General features: G+C 49.6%; 1 protein-coding gene across 2 annotated transcripts in view; it reads left to right on the top strand.

Annotated features, from left to right (window-relative positions):
• The first annotated feature begins 928 nt into the window (after positions 1-928).
• The window catches only part of LOC121008448, a 92,637-nt gene continuing 80,956 nt past the window's right edge, over positions 929-12,609 (top strand). For both annotated transcript variants that reach the window (XR_005780584.1, XM_040441009.1), the window contains exon 1: positions 929-1,321. The gene's annotated coding sequence lies outside the window, so the exon portion shown is untranslated. The remainder of the gene's footprint in view (positions 1,322-12,609) is intronic.

The raw sequence follows: 12,609 nt of genomic DNA, 5'->3' as shown, positions 1-12,609 counted from the left end.
TGCAGATTGTCAGCTCTTTAGTCCCAGGTTTCCTTTGGCAGATTGCCAGCTCTTTAGTCTAGGCTCTCTTCTGCTGCAGATTGTCAGCTCTTTAGTCCAGGCTCTCCTCTGCTGCAGATTGTCAGCTCTTCAGTCCGGGCTCTCTTCATCTGCAGATTGTCAGCTCTTCAGTCCAGGCTCTCCTCTGCTGCAGATTGTCAGCTCTTCAGTCCAGGCTCTCCTCTGCTGCAGATTGTCAGCTCTTTAGTCTGGGCTCTCCTCTGCTGCAGATTGTCAGCTCCTCAGTCCCAGGTTTCCTTTGGCAGATTGTCAGCTCTTTAGTCTAGGCTCTCTTCTGCTGCAGATTGTCAGCTCTTTAGTCCAGGCTCTCCTCTGCTGCAGATTGTCAGCTCTTTAGTCCAGGCTCTCCTCTGCTGCAGATTGTCAGCTCTTTAGTCCAGGCTCTCCTCTGCTGCAGATTGTCAGCTCTTCAGTCCAGGCTCTCCTCTCCCTCATTCTAGGTCTTTTTCTATCTGTTCTGCGTCCTCTGATTGTACATCGCTGCAGAATATGCTGGAGCTATAGAAGTGTCATCAATAACGTGAGTGATACTTGTAGACGAGACCCTGCAGGGGGCCCTCACCTGTCCCTATAATCCCAGTCCCTACATTTGGGCTGCAGAGTCCATGCGACCCTTGCCGCAGAGGTGATGCAGTACACAGTCATCCATGTGACAGCCCAGATCCCCGCCATGGTTCCCTGCCCCCGTTGCTATGACCACCAGCGAAACCAAAAGGGCTGCCATTGTAGCTGGACCCTAAGGAAGATGCGGGAGTGGGAGGGCAGAGCTGATTCATAGGGACAGAGGGAGGAGGGGAGTGATGGAGGCGAGGAGGAGGAGGCTGCTCAGCTCATTCTTAATGCAAGGCAAGGTTCTGCAGAGCCCGCACACAAAGAAGCAGCAGGGCAGCCTGACACACACAACCTGCAGGTACCTCACACCACACCTGTAGCACCCCTCCCCTATAACACAGGGACCCTGAGAAGCACAATCCACACACAGCGCTACCGCTATAGCACACACCCACCGCCATAACACAGGGACCCCGACAGTGGGCAGCACAATACACATAGAGTACTACCGCTATATACAGGCAGCACACACCCACCGCCGCACATTGTCAGCTGTCACCCCAGCACTGGGCGCTGACACCCAGCAGGTGCCACCATCTGCAGAACAATGCGTCCCGGATATTGGAATATTCAGCAATCCCCGGCCGGACTTGGAGGTGATGGGCGACACGCCGTAGAATGACCGTCACACACCTCTCCTTTGAGAATGGTAAGCGGGGGGGGATTGTGAGAACACGTGAGGATTTGGGCCCCAGGACTCCGGTGACAGTCACATGATTCCATTGTGCGGTGACCCTAATTCTGTAGGGCAGGGATGTCACTGTGACCCTGGGGCCCTGAGGTTTGTGGACACCTAAGAACAAAGGCAGACGGTTAACCTGAGCCGCGACCTCCGTCCTGACAGCGCGGTTACTGGATGTACACCGAGCCTGGCGCGTTCACTGCCGTGCAGTCAGTAAGGGGTTAACGCCTGGGGAAGTGTGCGGTTTCTGTACCTCGATCAATATTGTGGCTTTTATTCAGAGTTTTTTTTTTCCTGACAATGGGTCATAAAAAACGGGAAAAGATGAGGTTTTGCTGCAGGAGATAATAAAGCGATTGTGAATTTAAAGGTTATAATTTACGGTGAAGCTCTTCGGTACGTGATGCGAGTAGTGATGTCACCTGCATGCCGCCAGTAACGACACCACTACTTGTAATGTGATATAGCTGTTCTGATGCTGCATGTGGCTCCGGTGCCAGGCTCTCTGCGGGGGCCACGACTTGTTATCTCGCAGTTTGTGTCTTTTCTGTAGACGTCTGCAGCCGCTCAGTAGATTTGATAAAACTGCAGCAGAAGAATTTGTTAAGTGCTGGTGCAGCGGCCCGGGGATACGATAAGTGACTGCTTCCCCTTTAAATGTTTGCGCCCATTGTTTAGGAGATATTGATACATTGTCTCGCTGCCTCGTGTTACAGGAAAACAATGCCTAATGTTACCAGCGTCCTCACAATGCAGCTGCTGCCCCAGGCAGGTGATGTGCTCCACCTGCGCAGGGCAGGTGCTTACACTGGAAGAACGCTCCCACCATCCACACGGAGCTGTGGGGGCGTGCTGTCTGTGTCACCTGGCTATGGGCTTCTCCTGGTGGGGGGGGGGGGAAGTAGCAGGATGTGGTGCAGAGCAATGTACAGGTGTATGGGGGTCGTACCACCCTGCAGGCTACATGCAGCCTGCCGTTTGGAAACCCCCCCTGATGTGCAATGTCACCTGTGCAGAGCTGCAGTGTTCGGTGCAGTGTGTCCGTGCGCGGCGCTCACCATTTCTGTCTGGGCTCATATATATGAAATCTTTCCTCCCTATGACAAACCTGACTGCCTCCGGTGAATCTACTGCGCCAAACCCTTCTTAGTTCCGCTCGCTCCTTGCACCGCAAGTGACTAAATGCCCAGGAGCGAGAACGAGGCCTCCCAGAAATGGCTGCAAAAAAATCCATGAATGCAGCACAAGACATAGCGACGGCGGCCGCCCCGAGGGGTCAGCGCTGTCACCACCTAAGGTGTCATTATTATGTACAAATAATCGTTCTGCCCAATGTTGTCAGATCCCCCGTATCCAGTGCCGGATTATCAAGTATTCTGGATCATCAGGCAGTCCTAGGACAGACTCTGAAGCTCGCTTTATATTATGTGATCAGCGAATCTGCTGCCATCACGTAGCCGCAGATTTCACCTTATACATTGGATCTGGAAACGGGTGTCGGATTATCAGATGTTCTGTATTATCAGGCGACGGGTTGAAGGGATTTCCCGTGATAACGTTTTATTACATCGGATGCGGCACTCAGGTCCGGAAATTGTGCTGGATTGGCATCTGTCAGCGTTCATCTGGAAACATCCGATACTCTGGGCTGTTTGTTAGTCCGGCACATTAGACTTACGGTGCACCACATCTCTATGTAACGGATGTCACACTGTCGGGGGCCAACCTGAGGTGTATCCTGGGGCCCCCACGACCATGTGCCATTGATAATACTGGGGTCTTCTTATGTGGCAGAGAAGCACTTGGGGCCCTCAGGCACCAGAAGCCAGGGGTGTTAGCGCTACCTCTGGGCCCCCTATAGCTCTGCTCACATTTATATAATGGACTAGTACATGATAATAGTGCTGACATGACAAGTCTTCACAGTCCCGTCTCTTTATGATCGCTGTAAATGTCGCCCTACAGTGAGGCCTAGAAATTCACAAAGGCTTGAGTGTGGCATGAGGTGCCCTGTGCCTCCTGCCTTATAATCATTTCTGTATACAGTGCATTGGGAAAGTCTTCACACCCTCTCACTGTCCTTACATCCATCGTTCTGCCCTCAGCCCTATAATGAGAAAGTGAGAGCAGAAAGTGAAAATCCTTACCGATTTACTGAGGAGAAACTAAAATCTCACATTGACATAAGTCTTCAGACCCTTTTCTTAGGGATGTAAGTCTTCAGCCCCCACCATGCTTCACTGTACAGAGGGTATTCAACAGGTGATGAGCGGCGCCTGGTCTCCTCCAGACATGATGCTGCCACCACCATGCTTCACTGTAGGGATGGTATTGGGCAGGTGATGAGCGGCGCCTGGTCTCCTCCAGACATGATGCTGCCACCACCATGCTTCACTGTAGGGATGGTATTGGGCAGGTGATGAGCGGCGCCTGGTCTCCTCCAGACATGATGCTGCCACCACCATGCTTCACTGTAGGGATGGTATTGGGCAGGAGATGAGCGGCGCCTGGTTTTCTCCAGACATGATGCTACCTCCACCATGCTTCACTGTAGGGATGGTATTGGGCAGGAGATAAGCGGTACCTGGTTTCCTCCAGACATGATACTGCCTCCACAATGCTTCACTGTAGGGATAGTATTGGGCAGGAGATAAGCGGTGCCTGGTTTCCTCCAGACATGATACTGCCTCCACAATGCTTAACTGTAGGGATGGTATTGGGCAGGTGATGAGCAGCGCCTGGTCTCCTCCAGACATGACGCTGCCTCCACTATGTTTCACTGTAGGGATGGTATTGGGCAGGAGATGAGCGGCGCCTGGTTTCCTCCAGACATGATGCTGCCCCCACCATGCTTCACTGTAGGGATGGTATTGGGCAGGAGATAAGCGGTACCTGGTTTCCTCCAGACATGATACTGCCTCCACAATGCTTCACTGTAGGGATAGTATTGGGCAGGAGATAAGCGGTGCCTGGTTTCCTCCAGACATGATACTGCCTCCACAATGCTTAACTGTAGGGATGGTATTGGGCAGGTGATGAGCAGCGCCTGTTCTCCTCCAGACATGACGCTGCCTCCACTATGTTTCACTGTAGGGATGGTATTGGGCAGGTGATGAGCGGCGCCTGGTCTCCTCCAGACATGACGCTGCCTCCACTATGTTTCACTGTAGGGATGGTATTGGGCAGGTGATGAGCGGTGCCTGGTCTCCTCCAGACATGATGCTGCCACCACCATGCTTCACTGTAGGGATGGTATTGGGCAGGTGATTAGCGGCGCCTGGTCTCCTCCAGACATGATGCTGCCCCTTTCTAGCCGCTCAGCCATAAAGCCCAGATTGGTGGAGGCTGCAGTGACGGTCGACCTTCTGGATGTTTCTCCCATCTGCACACAGGATCTCTGGAGCTCGGCCAGAGTGACCATTGCGTTCTTGGTCTCCTCTCTTACCAAGGCCCTTCTCCCTGATTACTTAGTTTGGGGGGCGGCAGATCTAGGAAGAGTCGGGGTTCTTCTTCTTCCAGGTAAGAATTATGGAGGCCGCTGTGCTCCTGGGAACTCTCAGTGCAGCAGAAATGTCTCTGCCCCCTTCTCCAGATCTGAGCCTCCACACAATCCTGTCTCTGAGCTCTACAGGCAGTTCTCTCCTCCTCCTGGCTTGGTTTTGGCTCTGATGCATCGTCAGCTGTGAGATCTTCTATAGACAGGGCTGTGTCCTTCCACATCATCTCCAATCAGCTGAATTTACCACAGGTGACTCCAATCAAGGTGTAGAACGTCTTAGAGATGATCCAGAGAAATGGGAGGAACCAGAGATAAATGTCAAGTGTCACAGCAAAGGGGCTGAATACTTACAGTAAGGTCCATAAATATTGGGACAACAACACAATTATAACATTTTTGGCTCTATACACCACCACAATGGATGTGAGATGAAACGGACAAGATGTGCTTTACCTGCAGACTGTCAGCTGTAATCTGAGGGGATTTACATCCAAATCAGGTGAACGGTGCAGGAATTACAGCAGTTTGCATATGTGCCTCCCACTTGTTAAGAGACCAAAAGTAATGGGACAGAATAATAATCATAAATCAAACTTTCACTTTTTAATACTTGGTTGCAAATCTTTTGCAGTCAATTACAGCCTGAAGTCTGGAACGCATAGACATCACCAGACGCTGGGTTTCATCCCTGGTGATGCTCTGCCAGGCCTCTACTGCAACTGTCTTCAGTTCCTGCTTGTTCTTGGGGCATTTTCCCTTCAGTTTTGTCTTCAGCAAGTGAAATGCAGCTCAATCGGATTCAGGTCAGGTGATTGACTTGGTCATTGCATAACATTCCACTTCTTTCCCTTAAAAAACTCTTTGGTTGCTTTTGCAGTATGCTTTGGGTCATTGTCCATCTGCACTGTGAAGAGCCGTCCAATGAGTTCGGAAGCATTTGGCTGAATATGAGCAGATAATATTGCCCGAAACCCTTCAGAATTCATCCTGCTGCTTTTGTCAGCAGTCACATCATCAATAAATACAAGAGAAGCAGTTCCATTGGCAGCCATACATGCCCACGCCATGACACTACCACCACCATGCTTCACTGATGAGGTGGTATGCTTAGGATCATGAGCAGCTCCTTTCCTTCTCCATACTCTTCTCTTCCCATCACTCTGGTACAAGTTGATCTTGGTCTCATCTGTCCATAGGATGTTGTTCCAGAACTGTGAAGGCTTTTTTAGATGTCGTTTGGCAAACTCTAATCTGGCCTTCCTGTTTTTGAGGCTCACCAATGGTTTCCATCTTGTGGTGAACCCTCTGTATTCACTCTGGTGAAGTCTTCTCCTGATTGTTGACTTTGACACACATACACCTACCTCCTGGAGAGTGTTCTTGATCTGGCCAACTGTGGTGAAGGGTGTTTTCTTCCCCAGGGTAAGAATTCTTCGGTCATCCACCACAGTTGTTTTCCGTGGTCTTCCGGGTCTTTTGGTGTTGCTGAGCTCACCGGTGCGTTCCTTCTTTTTAAGAATGTTCCAAACAGTTGTTTTGGCCACGCCTAATGTTTTTGCTATCTCTCTGATGGGTTTGTTGTGTTTTTTCAGCCTAATGATGGCTTGCTTCACTGATGGTGACAGCTCTTTGGATCTCATCTTGAGAGTTGACAGCAACAGATTCCAAATGCAGATAGCAGACTGGAAATGACCTCTGACCTTGTATCTGCTCATTGTAATTGGGATAATGAGGGAATAACACACACCGGCCATGGAACAGCTGAGGAGCCAATTGTCCCATTACTTTTGGTCCCTTAACAAGTAGGAGGCACATATGGAAACTGCTGTAATTCCTGCACCGTTCACCTGATTTGGATGTAAATCCCCTCAGATTACAGCTGACAGTCTGCAGGTAAAGCACATCTTGTTCGTTTCATTTCAAATCCATTGTGGTGGTGTATAGAGCCAGAAATGTTAGAATTGTGTCCATGTCCCAATATTTATGGACCTGACTGTATATCCATGTGAAAGGGGCTGAAGACTTATATCGGTCCTGAGCTGTCAATCACACTCAGTCCCGCCCACAGTCAGCTGGGGGGCGTCATGGCAGCGGTCAGTACACAAGGAATGGCTGTGCTCCTACTGGGTGGCCTCTCCTTAAAGTGACAGTACACTGATGAAAGTAAAGTGATCTGTGTTGTACTGTGGACGATCCTGCTGCAGATAGGACATGCAATGAATAGCGCCACCGGTGTGAGGACAGGAATATTGGCATTTTGCTAGTAATAAATAATTCTAACATTTCTATGAGCTCGAAATGTCAGGAACGGGGGTGTACCATTACATAACTAGGGTGACATACCTCAGCTATTTGGGAACTAGGGGTGGTGGCCATATTGGTTGTCATTAAGCTTTCCACGACCCCTGATGAGTTCTGTAGGGTTATTATAGAAATTTGGCTTAACCATTGTACCATGAAAAATTCTGCAGTCTTATCATCTGTGTATCAGTTCCTCACCATTTGGCCTCATGCACACAGCCGTTGCCCGGCCGTGACCGTATTGCGGCCCGCAAACAGGAGGTCTGCAATATGCGGCCACCGGCCGTGTGCTCCCCGGATCACAGATGCAGACCCATTTACTTGAACATGTTCCATTTTTTTACGGTGAGGACAGATCACGGACCCATTCAAGTTGCAGAACTTTTCATTATCATCGCTGCCTCTGGATAAAAGCAGATTAGCGTCTGCAGACGCGGAGATGGGTAAATCCTCCCCCCACACGTGTCAGTGATGCCGGGATCAGCTGGTGCAGGACTTGGTGGCAGAGGGTGCATGTGCCCTTCACTGCCATCCCTGGGGGTCATCTGTTAAAAGCTCATCAGATCTCTAATACTAGCGTGTTAATCTGGGCGGCGGCTGCACAAGCGTCCTGATAATAGTGTCCCCCGGGGAGTGGACGGAGGCGATTACGACTAAGAGGTTTAACGTTGCTGCCATCACATCTGTCTGTGGAGAGCGGCCCATGGGTCCACAAAAGCACTGCGCTCCTCGTGTCATGACAGAGCTGGATCACAGCGCAGCCGCGGTGATGACAACACCGGGAGAACATGCAGGATACAGGCAGCCGTTCTCTGTGGTTGGATCAAAACCCAGGACCCAAAAGCTGCGATACGAAAGTGTAATATAAAATATTTCAGGGCAGAGGATGACTGTAGTACAGGAGAATACAGTCTATTGCCCCTGTTATCAGCCATTTCAGGGGAGAGGATGACTGTAGGACAGGAGAATACAGTCTATTGCCCCCTGTTATCAGCCATTTCAGGGGAGAGGATGACTGTAGGACAGGAGAATACAGTCTATTGCCCCCTGTTATCAGCCATTTCAGGGGAGAGGATGACTGTAGGACAGGAGAATACAGTCTATTGCCCCCTGTTATCAGCCATTTCAGGGGAGAGGATGACTGTAGGACAGGAGAATACAATCTATTGCCCCCTGTTATCAGCCATTTCAGGGGAGAGGATGACTGTAGGACAGGAGAATACAGTCTATTGCTCCCTGTTATCAGACATTTCAGGGGAGAGGATGACTGTAGGACAGGAGAATACAGTCTATTGCCCCCTGTTATCAGCCATTACAGGGGGAGAGGATGACTGTAGGACAGGAGAATACAGTCTATTGCTCCCTGTTATCAGCCATTTCAGGGGAGAGGATGACTGTAGGACAGGAGAATACAGTCTATTGCTCTCTGTTATCAGCCATTTCAGGGGAGAGGATGACTGTAGGACAGGAGAATACAGTCTATTGCCCCCTGTTATCAGCCATTTCAGGGGAGAGGATGACTGTAGGACAGGAGAATACAGTCTATTGCCCCCTGTTATCAGCCATTACAGGGGGAGAGGATGACTGTAGGACAGGAGAATACAGTCTATTGCCCCCTGTTATCAGCCATTTCAGGGGAGAGGATGACTGTAGGACAGGAGAATACAGTCTATTGCTCTCTGTTATCAGCCATTTCAGGGGAGAGGATGACTGTAGGACAGGAGAATACAGTCTATTGCCCCCTGTTATCAGCCATTTCAGGGGAGAGGATGACTGTAGGACAGGAGAATACAGTCTATTGCCCCCTGTTATCAGCCATTTCAGGGGAGAGGATGACTGTAGGACAGGAGTATACAGTCTATTGCCCCCTGTTATCAGCCATTTCAGAGGAGAGGATGACTGTAGGACAGGAGAATACAGTCTATTGCCTCCTGTTATCAGCCATTTCAGGGGGGAGGATGACTGTAGGACAGGAGAATACAGTCTATTGCTCCCTGTTATCAGCCATTTCAGGGGGGGAGGGGATGACTGTAGGACAGGAGAATACAGTCTATTGCCCCCTGTTATCAGCCATTTCAGGGGAGAGGATGACTGTAGGACAGGAGAATACAGTCTATTGCCCCCTGTTATCAGCCATTTCAGGGGAGAGGATGACTGTAGGACAGGAGAATACAGTCTATTGCCCCCTGTTATCAGCCATTTCAGGGAGGAGGATGACTGTAGGACAGGAGAATACAGTCTATTGCTCTCTGTTATCAGCCATTTCAGGGGAGAGGATGACTGTAGGACAGGAGAATACAGTCTATTGCCCCCTGTTATCAGCCATTTCAGGGGAGAGGATGACTGTAGGACAGGAGAATACAGTGTATTGCCCCCTGTTATCAGCCATTTCAGGGGAGAGGATGACTGTAGGACAGGAGAATACAGTCTATTGCCTCCTGTTATCAGCCATTTCAGGGGAGAGGATGACTGTAGGACAGGAGAATACAGTCTATTGCTCCCTGTTATCAGCCATTTCAGGGGAGAGGATGACTGTAGGACAGGAGAATACAGTCTATTGCTCCCTGTTATCAGCCATTTCAGGGGAGAGGATGACTGTAGGACAGGAGAATACAGTCTATTGCTCCCTGTTATCAGCCATTTCAGGGGAGAGGATGACTGTAGGACAGGAGAATACAGTCTATTGCCCCCTGTTATCAGCCATTTCAGGGAGGAGGATGACTGTAGGACAGGAGAATACAGTCTATTGCTCTCTGTTATCAGCCATTTCAGGGGAGAGGATGACTGTAGGACAGGAGAATACAGTCTATTGCCCCTGTTATCAGCCACTTCAGGGGAGAGGATGACTGTAGGACAGGAGAATACAGTCTATTGCCCCTGTTATCAGCCATTTCAGGGGAGAGGATGACTGTAGGACAGGAGAATACAGTGTATTGCCCCCTGTTATCAGCCATTTCAGGGGAGAGGATGACTGTAGGACAGGAGAATACAGACTATTGCCCCCTGTTATCAGCCATTTCAGGGGAGAGGATGACTGTAGGACAGGAGAATACAGTCTATTGCCCCCTGTTATCAGCCATTTCAGGGGAGAGGATGACTGTAGTACAGGAGAATACAGTTTATTGCCCCCTGTTATCAGCCATTTCAGGGGAGAGGATGACTGTAGGACAGGAGAATACAATCTTTTGCCCCCTGTTATCAGCCATTTCAGGGGAGAGGATGACTGTAGGACAAGAGAATACAGTCTATTGCTCCCTGTTATCAGCCATTTCAGGGGAGAGGATGACTGTAGGACAGGAGAATACAGTCTATTGCTCCCTGTTATCAGACATTTCAGAGGAGAGGATGACTGTAGGACAGGAGAATACAATCTATTGCCCCCTGTTATCAGCCATTTCAGGGGAGAGGATGACTGTAGGACAGGATAATACAGTCTATTGTCCCCTGTTATCAGCCATTTCAGGGGAGAGGATGACTGTAGGACAGGAGAATACAATCTATTGCCCCCTGTTATCAGCCATTTCAGGGGAGAGGATGACTGTAGGACAGGAGAATACAGTCTATTGCTCCCTGTTATCAGCCATTTCAGGGGAGAGGATGACTGTAGGACAGGAGAATACAATCTATTGCCCCCTGTTATCAGCCATTTCAGGGGAGAGGATGACTGTAGGACAGGAGAATACAGTCTATTGCTCCCTGTTATCAGCCATTTCAGGGGAGAGGATGACTGTAGGACAGGAGGAAACAGTCTATTGTTCCCTGTTATCAGCCATTTCAGGAGAGAGGATGACTGTAGGACAGGAGAATACAGTCTATTGCCCCCTGTTATTAGCCATTTCAGGGGAGAGGATGACTGTAGGACAGGAGAATACAGTCTATTGCTCCCTGTTATCAGCCATTCCAGGGGAGAGGATGACTGTAGGACAGGTGAATACAATCTATTGCTCCCTGTTATCAGCCATTTCAGGGGAGAGGATGACTGTAGGACAGGAGAATACAATCTATTGCTCCCTGTTATCAGCCATTTCAGGGGGGAGGATGACTGTAGGACAGGAGAATACAGTCTATTGCCACCTGTTATCAGCCATTTCAGGGGAGAGGATGACTGTAGGACAGGAGAATATAGTCTATTGCCTCCTGTTATCAGACATTTCAGGGGAGAGGATGACTAGGACAGGAGAATACAATCTATTGCTCCCTGTTATCAGCCATTTCAGGGGAGAGGATGACTGTGTCACGGATGGTGTACAGGAAACAAGACAATGCAAAATAATCTATGACTCACTGGATCCACAACTAAGGAACAAAAGGGAGACCCCTGCATGAGACCTGGCACACTCTCCCTGACTGCTCAGCCTATGCGAACACCCCAAAGGTGGATGGTCGCATATCCACGTACCTCGACTATCTAACGCCTGAAGACCCTACAATAGTGAGGGGACACGACCACCGGCTCCCTACACTAGACACGGAGGGAGTCAGGGTCTCCTAAGATCCAGCAAACAGAAAATCACAAATAAATATACAGCACTTATCTTGCAGAAGACTGGGATATAGGAACAGCATGCGCACACACTCCAGGAAGTTGTATAAGCCGCGCACTACTGCATTATGGGGAGGAATTTAAAGGGAAGCAATCAGTCCAACTGCATGACAGCTGAGAGAGGCTAACGAGATGAGGAACTGAAACCAAAACAAAGAAAACTCAAGGAGGAGGTTCTGAAAGGCTTCTGTCAGAGCTTCTCAGCTGTCTGGTTGTGACAGTACCCCTCCCTCTACGAGTGGACTCCGGACACTCAGAGCCCACCTTCTCAGGATGGGACCTATGGAAAGCCCTGATGAGACGAGTGGCCTTAATGTCCATCACTAGGACCCACATCCTCTCCTCAGGACCATAACCCTCCCAATGAACGAGGTACTGGAGAGAACCGCGGACAAGACGAGAATCCACAATCCTAGAGAGCTGAAATTCAAGATTCCCATCAACCATAATCGGAGGAGGAGGCAAAGGCGAGGGTACAATGGGTTGAACATAAGGTTTCAATAAGGACTTATGAAAAACATTATGGATCTTCCAAGTCTGAGGAAGATCAAGACGGTAGGCAACAGGATTGATGACAGACAGGATCTTGTAAGGCCCAATAAACCTAGGACCCAACTTCCAGGAGGGAACCTTCAATTTGATATTCTTGGTAGACAACCACACCAGATCACCAACATTCAGGTCCGGACCAGGCACACGTCTCTTATCTGCCACACGCTTATATCTCTCACTCATGCTCTTTAGATTATCCTGAATCTTTTGCCAAATAGATGACAAAGACGAGGAGAATCTGTCCTCATCAGGTAAACCAGAAGACCCCTCTCCCGAGAAAGTCCCAAACTGCGGAGGAAACCCATATGCACCAAAAAATGGTGACTTATCAGAGGACTCCTGACGACGGTTATTTAAAGC

Source organism: Bufo bufo, chromosome 7, assembly GCF_905171765.1.
Source record: "Bufo bufo chromosome 7, aBufBuf1.1, whole genome shotgun sequence".
Classification (NCBI taxonomy): domain Eukaryota; kingdom Metazoa; phylum Chordata; class Amphibia; order Anura; family Bufonidae; genus Bufo; species Bufo bufo.
This window is presented reverse-complemented; position numbering and strand designations above follow the sequence as displayed.